Raw genomic sequence first — 13,427 nt, forward strand, 5'->3', positions numbered from 1 at the left:
TTTATCTCGGATTTCAATATCAAACTCTTGTAAGAGTAAGATCCAACGGATTAATCTTGGTTTAGCATCTTGTTTTGAAAATAGGTATCTAAGAGCAGAATGGTCGGTATAGACCACCGTTTTTGCTAGAACGAGATATGATCGAAATTTGTCAAAAGCAAAGACAATAGCAAGGAGTTCTTTTTCAGTAGTTGTATAGTTCGTTTGTGCTCCTTGTAATGTCTTACTAGCATAATATATAGGTTGAAATCGTTTTTCAATCCTTTGTCCTAAAACGGCTCCCATTGCAAAATCACTTGCATCGCACATTAGTTCAAATGGTAGATTCCAATTTGGTGTTATCATGATCGGTGCATTAGTGAGTTTTTCTTTAAGAATATTAAAAGATTTGATACACTCATCTGAAAAGATGAATGGAGCATCCTTTTCTAGGAGTTTATTCATAGGAGTGGCAATTTTAGAAAAATCTTTTATAAAACGTCGGTAAAAACCGGCATGCCCTAGAAAACTCCTAACTCCTCTAACATTGGTGGGATGTGGAAGTTTAGCAATTACATCTACTTTAGCTCTATCCACTTCAATTCTTTCTTTTGAAATTTTATGTCCAAGAACGATGCCTTCTTTAACCATGAAATGACATTTCTCCCAATTAAGTACTAGATTTGATTTTTCGCATCTAATTAGCATTCGTTCCAGATTAACTAGACATGATTTAAATGTATCACCGAAGACTGAAAAGTCATCCATGAATACTTCCATGCATTCTTCTATCATGTCGTGAAAAATTGCCATCATGCACCTTTGAAAGGTTGCAGGGGCGTTACAAAGTCCAAATGGCATGCGTTTGTAAGCAAAAGTACCATAAGGGCACGTGAATGTGGTTTTCTCTTGATCTTCGGGTGCTATTGGAATTTGAAAATATCCAGAAAATCCATCTAGAAAACAATAGTAACTATTTCCGGCTAATCTTTCCAACATTTGATCTATGAAAGGTAAGGGAAAGTGATCTTTTCTGGTGGCGTCATTTAATTTTCTATAATCAATACACACACGCCATCCTGTTACAGTCCTAGTAGGAATAAGCTCATTTTTCTCATTTGTAATGACAGTCATGCCACCCTTCTTAGGTACGCATTGAACTGGGCTTACCCATGGACTATCAGAGATTGGATATATCAAACCTGCATCTAGCAGTTTAATAATCTCTTTCTTAACTACATCTTGCATATTAGGATTTAGTCTTCGTTGGCATTGCACATACGTTTTATGACCTTCTTCCATAAGGATTTTATGTGTGCAATACGAAGGACTTATTCCTTTAATATCATGAATCTTCCATGCAATGGCTGGTTTATGAGCTTTCAACACAGAAATGAGTTGTGATTTCTCATCATTTGTGAGAGAAGACGATATTATTACAGGTAATTCAGATTCACCATGTAAATAAGCGTATTCCAAATGGGTTGGAAGTGGCTTTAACTCTAATTTCGGAGGTTCTTCTATCGATGATTTATATCGATATCTGTCTTCTTCTTTTAGCATTTGAATTTCTTCTGTTGTTGGTTCATATCCATTAGCTATAAGTGTAGCTAACATTTCAGCTTCATCAATTGGTTCATTACCTTCTCCTAAAGAACATTCTCCTGTTCCTTGTAATTCTGGAAATTCTTCTAATAATTCTGCATGTGCATCTATAGTTTGAATATAATAACATGTATCATCTGCAGATTGTGGTTGTTGCATTGCTCTATCAACTGAAAAGGTAACACTCTCATCCTCTATACTTAGGGTCAGTTTCTTACCGAACACGTCTATCATTGCTTTAGCCGTGTTTAAGAATGGTCTTCCTAATATGAGAGGAACTTGAGAATCTTCTTCCATGTCCAAAACAACAAAATCTACTGGAAATACTAAAGTACCAACTTTAACTAGCATGTTCTCCATTATCCCTCTAGGATATTTTATTGATCTATCGGCTAGTTGTATGCTTATTCTGGTTGGTTTCAATTCTCCAAGGTCTAGTTTAGCGTATAGTGAATACGGCATTAGATTTATACTAGCACCTAAGTCTGCCAATGCTTCTATTGAACTAAGACTACCCAGAAAACATGGAATTGTGAAACTTCCTGGATCAGATAGTTTTTCTGGTATCTTATTCAACAGCACTGCTGAACAATTAGCATTCATAGTAACAGCCGAGAGTTCTTCCATTTTCTTTCTATTTGAGATTAGATCTTTCAAGAATTTAGCATATCTTGGCATTCCTGAAATCACATCAATGAAAGGAAGATTTACATTTATCTGTTTAAACATATCCAAGAATTTGGATTGCTCGGCTTCAAGTTTTTCTTTCTTCATTTTACTCGGGTAAGGAAGTGGTGGTTGGTATGGTTTAACATAAGGTTTATCCTTAATTGTGTTATCTTCATTAACCTTTTCAACTACCGGTTCTTTTTCCTTTTCTTGATCAGGTTGTGGTTCTTGTGGAGTAGGAATGGTTTCATCAGAAGTTACAGATATTTCAGGTGATTTAAGTGTTGTACCACTTCTTGTGGTAATGGCTTTAGCTGTTTCATTCCGGGGGTTAGCATTTGTATCACTAGGTAGACTTCCCGGTTTTCTTTCACCTATTAACCTTGCTAGGTTACTCACTTCTTGTTCCAGATTTTGAATAGAAGCTTGTTGATTTCTAAATGCTTGAGCATTTTGTTCATTAGTTTGTTTTTGAGATGTGAAAAACTGCGTTTGAGTTTCAACTAGCTTCGTCATCATATCTTCTAAATTCGGCTTTTTATCATCGGTTTGTTGTGGTGGTTTGTTTTGAAAATTAGGTCTTTGCTGATTGTAAGTATTATTGGATACTTGTTGATTGCTAGGACTTTGTTGGTTGTTGTATGGAATATTTCGGTTATAATTCTGGTTTTGATTGTAAATCGGTCTTGGCGGTTGATAATTATTCTGATAATTATTTCCAGGCCTTTGGTTTATGTATGAAATATTCTCTCTTTGTTCCATTGTTAATTCAATACTGAGACAATCTTTTGTCAAATGTGGTCCTCCACACTGCTCACAACTAATTCGTATTGAGTGAATATCCTTAGTCATCTTTTCCATTCGTCTCTCCACAGCATCTATCTTTGCGGAAATGGAATCTAAGTCATGGCTAGAATCGGCTCTAGCTGCTTTAGATGATCTAATGATGTCTTTTTCTTGGTGCCACTCATGTGAGTGGGAAGCAGTGTTATCAATAATTTTGTAAGCATCAGTTTCGGTTTTCTTCATAATAGAACCACCAGCTGCTATATCTATGTCTTTTCTTGTAGTGATGTCGCATCCTTGGTAGAATATTTGTACTATTTGACAGGTGTCTAAACCATGTTGCGGACATCCTCTTAACAACTTTCCATATCTTGTCCACGCCTCTTATAGAGTTTCATTTGGCTTTTGTGTGAACGTAACAATTTCTGCTTGAAGTCTTACGGCTTTAGATGCAGGAAAGAATTGTTTAAGAAATTTGTCAATTAAAACGTCCCATGTATCGATCGCCCCTTCAGGTAACGATTCCAACCAATCTTTGGCTTCTCCCTTTAAAGTCCAGGGAAATAACATGAGATATATCTGTTCATCCTCCACTTCTCGTATTTTAAATAGTGTGCAGATCCTATTAAAGGTACGTAGATGTTCATTTGGATCTTCCTTCGGCGCACCACTAAATTGGCATTGATTAGTCACCATGTGTAGAATTTGTCCTTTGATTTTATAATCTGGCGCATTAATGTCTGGATGAGTAATTGCGTGACCTTGGCCAGTGCGTTTAGCTCTCATTCGGTCTTCCATACTTAAAGGTTCCAGATTCTCCATAATTGAATTTGTTGAATCGGTATCACTAGATGATTCTGATTTAATAGTTCGTTCCTCAACAATCTCTGTTTGAATGATTGGTGGTTCCGGAGGAAAGTTTAGTGGTTCAGGATCTACGAACCGCTCCTGAATATTTTCTGGATTCTCAATTGTGAGGTTGGGTTCAAAAAATGGATTATCGGAAATTTGAACTGAAGTACTTGGTTGACTAGATGACGATTCTAAAGAAAAATCAACGGCGGTTATATTTGTTAAACGATGTCTTGATCGAGTTACAGGTGGTGAACGTACAAAAGGTGATGAACGTCTTGCTCGGTGCATTCACTGAATATCCTATTAGTTTTAAAAAGGAAAGAAAAATTATAATAAGTTATCCAATCAATAGACTTTTCCGATTTTGCCCACGTTTCGAATAGCCAAAAGATGCAGCAGAGGGGCAGGATTCGTTTGGTCTCAATATAATTGAGGACTGTTTGGCTCCAATAACCCGATCCACATACAAATCCAACTATTACTACGAACCAGAAAATTTTGATGTCTATTAATTTAACCACTTAAAATAAATTTTCGTAATTTTAAGAAATTTAGATAAGAAGTAGAATAAAAATCTATGTCCTAAAACTAGAATAGCGAGAAATAAGAGAGAAAAAGAGTTCGTCGCAAAAGGTCGAAAAAGAAAAAATGGTTGAAAAATAAAAGGTGACGGAAAAATAAAAGAAACTTATAAAAACTTAAAAAAATACTTAACTAACCTAACCTTATTACAACAACTAACTTAAAATTATAATCGCAAATTGAAATTACTAATTGGAATGATAATTGGTACATAGTAAAAGGTCTAAAAATATTAAAGCTTACAAGGAAAAACTAAATCCCAAATGGAAATAACTTAAAAAAGAAACTAAAACTTAAAAAGGCGTCGCAAAATTCTAAAGCACCTAATACTTAATCTAAGAAATAAGCACTTAAGAGAGTTCTACGGCAAAGCCTAAAAATCTAGGAGTAAAAATGACTATAGCAAAAACTAAGTTTAAAATTAAATATGGGCTAAAAATACAAATATTACGCTACAACGATTAAAAAGGTACAAAATATAAAAGTTATAAAAAGTTATAAAAATATTAGATTTTATAAAAATATTATTTTTATATTTTTTTTTATATTATAGTATTAAGTAAATAAATAATAAAACTAAACAAAAGTAAAAATAACTAAATAAATTAAAAACTTAATTATAATAATAATAATAGTTTTAGGGTTTAAGTAATGATAATTAAATAATATCCGTAATAAATGCGGAATTAGGGTTCGGTTGTGGCCTGGTCAACCCCTTCATGCGAGTCGCATAGAATAAGGGGGTGGGTCATGCGAGTCGCATGACCTGCCTTGCAGGTTCAAATCAGGGGGTCAAATGACAGGTTCAACGTAATATTTAATATTTTATTTTCTTTTTTTCTGTTTTAAATTTAAATAAAATATATATATATAATTAAAATAAAAACTTAAAAATAAACTTAAAATACTTTATAATTTTGTAAAAATAAAAGAAAAACTTAAAAATATATTTAAAATACTTTTTTTTTATCTTTTTAATTTTTAAAATTTTTAAACAAAAATATATATATAACAAAAACTAATTAAAACTTAAAATATAAATTTTTTTTTTTTTTTTTTATATTGACGTTTCGCTTCGGTGTTCCCCGGCAGCGGCGCCAAAAATACTTGATGTCGTACGAGGTGTATATAAAATAGTTTATATTTTACTAGGAAAAACTATTAAATACGATACAATTTTACACAAGATATTTATTTATTTATAGAATGGATATACTTAAACCTTGCTACAACACTTATAGGCAGTGTACCTAATCGTTCAGTAGTGTAGTTTTTAGTAAGTCCGGTTCGTTCCACAGGGAAATCTTTAAACAAAGCTCAACGCTATATTAGTTTACTTTTATAAAAATACAAACATATATATAAGTAATATTATTATTATAAAGGGGGGTTTTTACCGTTTAATGACCGGTTTGTCGATTTTAAGATTTTAGTCGCAGTTAAAACCTAATGTAAAATATAAAATAAATACAAGACTTAAATTAAAGCGTAAAGTAAATAACGATAATGAAATTGCGAATAATAAAAATGCGATAAAATAAACTTGCGATAATTAAAAAGTACGATAATTAAAAGTGCGATTAAATAACAATAAATAAAAGTGCGATAATTAGAAGTGCAATTAAATATAAAATAAAGGAAATTAAATATGAAATAAAAGAATTATGCTTATTTAAACTTCCGTAATCATGATGTTTGACTTGTTGATTTTAGTTTTATGCCCATGGGTTAATTGTCCTTTGTCCTGGATTATTTAATATGTCCGTCTGGTTTTTGTCCATAACAGTCCATCAGTCATAAATATAAAGTGCGAGTGTCCTCATCAAATTATTCTTATACCCGAAGTTAAATATTCCAACTAATTGGGGATTCGAATTGTAACAAGGTTTTAATACTTTGTTTAATGAATACACCAGGTTATCGACTGCGTGTAAACCAAGGTTTTACTACTTTGTTAACAATTACACCAATTACCCTTGAATGTAATTTCACCCCTGTTTTAATTATTCTAGTGGCTATTAATCCATTCCCGTGTCCGGTTAAATGAACGATTATTCGTACATATAAATACCCCGCCCATCGTGTCCGATCGAGTGTATATGGTAATTTATAGGGACGCCCAATTGTAAATCTTTATATTAACATTAACAAACTATCATTTAGTTAAACAAATATAAAGCCCATTAATAGCCCATAGTCTAATTTCCACAAGTGTCGTTCTTTTGTCCAAACCCCAATTATGGTACAAAGCCCAATTACCCAATTTTAGTAATTAGCCCAACATCATGATTACTTCGTTTTAAACAAGCATAATAATAACTTAGCTACGAGACATTAATATAAAAAGGTTGAACATAACTTACAATGATTAAAAATAGCGTAGCGTTACACGGACAGAATTTCGACTTACACCCTTACAACATTCGCTAACATACCCTTATTATTAGGATTTAAAATAAAAATTAAAATTAAAATATAAAATATATATATATATTACGTATATATTGAGAGAGAGATCGATATTAGGTGTTTAAAACTCGGCAGAAAACTGGCTTTATATAGGACCTGACCAGCATTTTCACTCCATGCGACTCGCATGGATTTTGTGCCTCTGGCCATGCGAGTCGCATGGCCACCCTGGATCCAGCCAAATTGGTTTGTTTTCTTCTTGCCGACGTAATATAATAATAATATATAATATAATATATAATTATATATAATTATATATATATTATATTATATTCTTGTGCATAGTAGACTAGATATTTTTGGTCCGTTGCGTCGGGCGTTTCTTCTTGGCTCAGGTCCCGGTTCCGGATTTTCGGACGTCTTCGCGTATTATTTTATATCGTGTACTTTGCGTCTTGTAACTTGTACTCTTGTCATTTTGAGACGTTCCTCATCAATATTTTGAACCTTTTTAATTGTATCTTGTACTTTTTAGCTCTTTGGACCTTTTTGTCTTCAATTTGTCGAATCTGCCTTTTATCTTCTCTTTTTAAAATTTAAACGAATATCGCTTGTAAATCGAACAATACCAACTAAAATCTTGTCTTTCTTGAGGAATAATGCTATGAAATATATGTTCGTTTTTAGCATTATCAATAATTAATAGAGATAAATAGATTATGGTTATGAAGAAGTAATAATTTGTTAATGAATATTGAATATAATTAGTTAATGAAGATTAAAAAGGTTAGGGTTTATAAGTATGATCATGAATAAAAGTTATGATTTTATGTGAATAAGTTCGATTAATAGGTAATAATGATAAAGATATACATGCATGCATGCATACGTACGTATGTACATGTACATATTGTAGGTATATGTGTGTGTATATATGCAAGTATATACATACGTGTATATGTATGTGTATATATGTACGTGTGTGTGTATGTATGAATGTGTATGATGTAAGTTATGTTAAGTTAGTAAATATGATAATGAAAAGTAATAAGTGTATATATATATATATATATATATATATATATATATATATATATATCATGTTACACTTATGTATATGTAACACCTATATCTAATATGTATATACCATATAGTTATGAATACATACATGTATAATAATAATAAAGAAAATGTATATATGTATGTATCACATAGAGGTATATTTATAGATGTAACATATAATGATAGATATACATAGTAATTGATTAAGGTAAATAATAATACTATTATTAGTATAACCTATACACTTATCTATATAGTAACACTTAAGTACACTAAGTATATTATCACTTATATAAATATATCTTTTCTCGAGAACGGTCACTATTAATATAGTTTACTATATTGATAAACAAACTATATGACATTAACTAATCGAACATAATATCTCTAGGTTGAGATCTTCGTATTCAACACTCCGATCATATAACTTGCGTGGAATATCTATCTGCTATTAAGGTGAACTTCATAGCCCCTCTTTTTACTATTTCTTAACTGTTTTACAACATTGGGGTGAGACACATGCTTGCTTTTAAACTGTTTTACGCTTAGACACAAGTACTCAAACTTTCTTTTGATCAGTTCAAACTGATTGCTAACATGCTTTGATTCATGCTTAATCCCTACCATGATATCGTTAGTTGCTACGTATAAAGGCAAGCTTAGTTATTGTGATAGCGCTATTGAGGGTGACGTCTCTATCCGGATGACCGCTGGTCAATGGATACATAATAACGATGAACGACACGAACGTGATGTGTTTAGGGTAACTAATGGTTAGTATCGATATCATATACACCAGCACTATTACCGGACTGATTAAACCGCTTATTTAAATCTTGTGGTCTAAAAACTTGTTATAATTATTAAACCTATGTTGTTCACTCAACCTTTTTGGTTGACACTTTTAAGCATGTTTTGTCTCAGGTACTTAGATATTTTGCTTCCGCTGTATAACTCTGCTGTTACTTAGAAGTCAAGCCGATCACTGGGACCAGAGATAACATCCACGTCAATGGCTATTTTGGCGGGGTGTTACAGTTGGTATCAGAGCTCTGGTTATAGGGAACTAGGTTACATTAGTGTGACTAACATGAATAGTTAGGATGCATTAGTGAGTCTAGTCTATAACCGAGTTGTTCATTTGCATTGATTATTTGCATTACATTCTAGATTATGTGCATTAAGTTCACTTATATTTGTTATGCCTAGAACTCCTATACCATTCAAAATCTTTAGAAACACTTTGCTATAGGAACTATACTTACACGTCTGACTCTTAGAATACGAGCCATGACTTACTTGTATTCCGACAATAGAATGCGACCATACCTATCTCATTATGTAATTTAGGAGAGCCAAGGCTTGTTATAGAGAACCAGGATTGCATTCTATGTGTGCCTTATGTGGGTACCTTAGCAATCTTTAGGTCTATAACCTTTCCTGCCTTAGTTTTAAGTGCTTTTCCTTAATCTTTATACTGCCAATCCATCTTACTACATGCTTACTTCTTCTGACATTATGTATCCTTTCCTAAGGATGTCAAGCCAAAACCCTATCATCTTGCATGATCCCGACTCTGAAGGATCAGCTAATATGTGATTATTATCATATCCAAACATATCCTATGACGTGACTTCGCCATTGTGATTCAAAGTATTCTTTGACTCACGCGAAGGGATGTCACTCATGACTCAACATTCCCACGTCAACTATCTAAGTTTGATCACATGTCCTGACCCTATGAAGTGACCTTGAAATGGAAATATGAATTAGTGAAATATAATGACGTCAGGCCAACGTGATTATATTACGGTAATTCATAAAGAAATTCCAATATCATGACATATGGAATAGAAAGTGAATCAAAGAGAAATTTCCAAGCCATTCATGTTATGACATGAAGGTTAATCAACATCTGATTTATAGATATACGAAGAGATCGTTACGATCAAACCATAAATCTCATACCCATGAGTAGATTAATAAATTCTCCTATGCCATAAAAGCTGTAAAGCTTTGCATTCTTTCTTTCTTAAACAACTTATATCTTTGACGCTTAATTATCACATCCCTGCTGGAAGGAAGGATTCATATTCTTAAGTGACACCCCCGGAATTTCTACGAAGCATGTCTCCTGTTATCTGCAATTACGCTCCTAGTGTAGATTTTCATAAAACCCATTAAACAACCCGTCGAAGATAAGCGACAACCACTCGCAAGATTTTCATTTGAATATTCAAACGAAGATATTATAAATACCACATTCACTGTCACGTTCTCATACTCTAACATTCATATCTCACTTGTCAGCAACAGCTTCACACATGAACATTTTGAATTCCGCGAACACATGTCCTAATAATAGACAACAACCGTATTTAAATACAATAGATTTCATTACCTCGCAACATTTTTGCTTAAAAATAACCCGAAATTTTCAAAATATCTTCACCCGATCTTCGTCGATCTTTTTCCAACTTGTAACCTCCAAAATATGAAAATTCTGTTACCAAAAATTTTACACACACTATTTTAACCAGTGCAATTCTCTCAAAAATTTTATGAAATAAATTTATTTATTTCCATTCGTGCAAATTTTAAAAATCGTATATGTTTACATAATAAAGTAAATAAAATTTACCTTTATTTATTTTGACTAGTACACATAAAATTTTACTCTCACTTTTCTCAAATCAATTCTTTTATTCAAAAGATATTTTACTTAAAAAAGTACATGTTGTACATAACTCTAGTTTTACTAAGACCTTCGTTTCCTTTTAAATTGTCACCTTAAACGACTCGAACTTCTATAAAAATTTTCATTGCTTGTTTATATAAAAATTTTCGTATTATTCTACACCATGTAGTAATCACAATTCCTCTTGCCCTCCGAAACTTATCATTAAGTTCATCAATCAAAAATCTCTATTCTCATCAAATTTTCCCTTTTGTGATTGACCGTTGAGAAGATTTTACTTCTGATATCTCACGACTAAATCACAGCAACCTCGTAAAACGTCAATTCTATGATTTAATATCTTTTTGGCACAAGAAAGCATTTTCGGAGATTTTCTCACCTGGTGTACACTATTCCTTATAACCAATTATTCTCATTTCTTCTCATCCGCACTTAAACCCATGAGTGAGAATGAATCCTAGATCGACTCGCCATAGGTGCGAGAACGTCTTTCTCATCAAGAGATCACACCTTTCGTGCGGTTTCCTATCAGAAATATAATTTATGATCCTCGCTATCCTCTCTAAAGGAGTTACCTTAAATGTTTATGATGTTTATGTGTTTACTCTAAACTAGTTACAACTAGATGTAATTCTAAAAAAATTTCGATCTCTGTTTCAACATATAGTTAAAATCATGATCATAAGGTGCTTTCCGCAAGGATAAGTTCGTATGTATTATAATATGTTGAACGATATCTTTCATTAATCACTCGTACCATTCTGTGGGCGTTATGAGTTTCTTGTCATGCCTTTTGGGTTAACCAATGCTGCTGCTGTATTCATGGATCTTATGAATCATGCATGCAAACCTTATCTTGATAAATTCGTGATCGTCTTCATTGATGACATCTTAATCTATTCCAAGAGCAAGAAAGAGTATGAGCAACCTTTGCGATTTATTCTAGAGCTCTTAAAGAACGAACAAATGTATGCCAAGTTTTCCAAGAGTGAACTTTGGCTACGAATCGTACAATTCCTTGGACATGTAGTAAATAGTGAAGAAGTACATGTCAATTCTATAAAAATCACCATTAATCAGAAATTTTCAAGAACTAGTCATGGATGAAGTCCATAGGGCTAGATATTCTAACACCTAGACTCTTTTAGCTGGAATTTCATACGATATCAACTCTCACTCAAATAGATCCCCACTATAATTAAGTGTAAACTTTGCTTTAACAAAATGTTGACTGAATGGTAATTTATAGTCCATACTTCCTGTTAATTAAAGTTCATCCATTTCCCATCTCGAATCTTAAAAAGTGTCTTGTTGACAACATACTCGTTATTCCCTTGAATGATTTTCGCATTAATTTCACTTCATCGAAAAACCTATAGAAGTTATGGATCGTGAGGTTAAACGTTTGAAACAAAACTCTATTCTTGTTGTTAAGATCCGTTGGAATTCACGTAGAGGCCCCGAGTATACCTGGGAACGTGAAGACCGAATGAAGCGAAAATATCTCCATCTATTCTCAAATGTTGATGTATCCGAGAAGTCCTACTGAAACTTCGGGACAAAGTTTAAATTAACGGGGAGGTACTATAACAACCCTCACTTTTCCCTTCTGAATTTACCAAGTTGTCCTTAGGATTTTAATGTCATATTTTGTATGTCATCGTTAGGGTTGTTATCTATTTCGACAAACGAACTAAAAATTTATGCTATCATTAAATGATCACGTGTATTGTTAAAACCCTAATATTATTTAAAACCCTAAACCTAATCCTATGCATTAAGTGCTAAACCCTAATACCATTTAACATTAAACCCTAACCCTAACACTAAATAAATAATAAATAATACGTCATAACTTAAAATGTGACAATATTTATAAGATACAAACAAATAGGAATAAATATAAGCTAAATAGAAGTAAATGTAAATTAATAAAGTTAGGGTCTAATATTTAAATAAATATAACCTTAATAATAAATAATAATAAAAAAATATATATATATAAAATACTTAAAATAAATAAATATTGCCGGAAAAAAATAAAAATAAATAAATAATAAGTATCATCAAATATAATCGACTAGTTGAAAATAAACAAAGAAAATTATAAACTTGATCCCTAAGCATTTACAAGCCTAGTTTAATCCAAATTGGAGTCCTTGATCTCCAAGCTTTTGAGTTGGATTAGGAAACTCAACATGCTTATAAAAACCCTCATGATCTTCCATGTAACTCACCACAAATCCTGCAGAATTTAGTCGATAATTACTCCTGCATTCCCTCCTCTAACCTGTTGACTAAATAACCATTATCCAGGTTCTGTTAGTCGACTAATAACCCTCTAACCTGTCGACTAAATCACCTGCACCCAGCCTGCACTTCAGTCGACAAAAACCCTCTCAAAACCCCTAGCCTGCAATCGCCAAACATCATCACCATACATTATCAACCTGCTGCAATTCACCTGCTGTATCTGCTGCTTGTTTCTGCTGAATTCGAGACCCAAAAACAGCTTAAAAAATCGACCAAACCTGTTGCTGTTAGCCTCCTATTTCAGCTTCTATTTCGTAATCAAACAGTCCAAGAATCGATCAATTGTTGCTGTGTGTTTTCTTCTGGTTCTACCTATTGTTGTTCGTGATCAAAGAGGACCCAAGGAGTCACCTTTTGGGTCGTGGCTGCAGTTGCTAGTTTTCTATTTTCTGTGCAGTCCACTTCTTGATCTCAATCTTTTATTAAGGTAGTCCTAAAACCCTAGTGATGATCCTACTTTTTAATCTAT

This window comes from Rutidosis leptorrhynchoides, chromosome 6, assembly GCF_046630445.1.
Source record: "Rutidosis leptorrhynchoides isolate AG116_Rl617_1_P2 chromosome 6, CSIRO_AGI_Rlap_v1, whole genome shotgun sequence".
NCBI classification, from domain to species: Eukaryota; Viridiplantae; Streptophyta; class Magnoliopsida; order Asterales; family Asteraceae; genus Rutidosis; species Rutidosis leptorrhynchoides.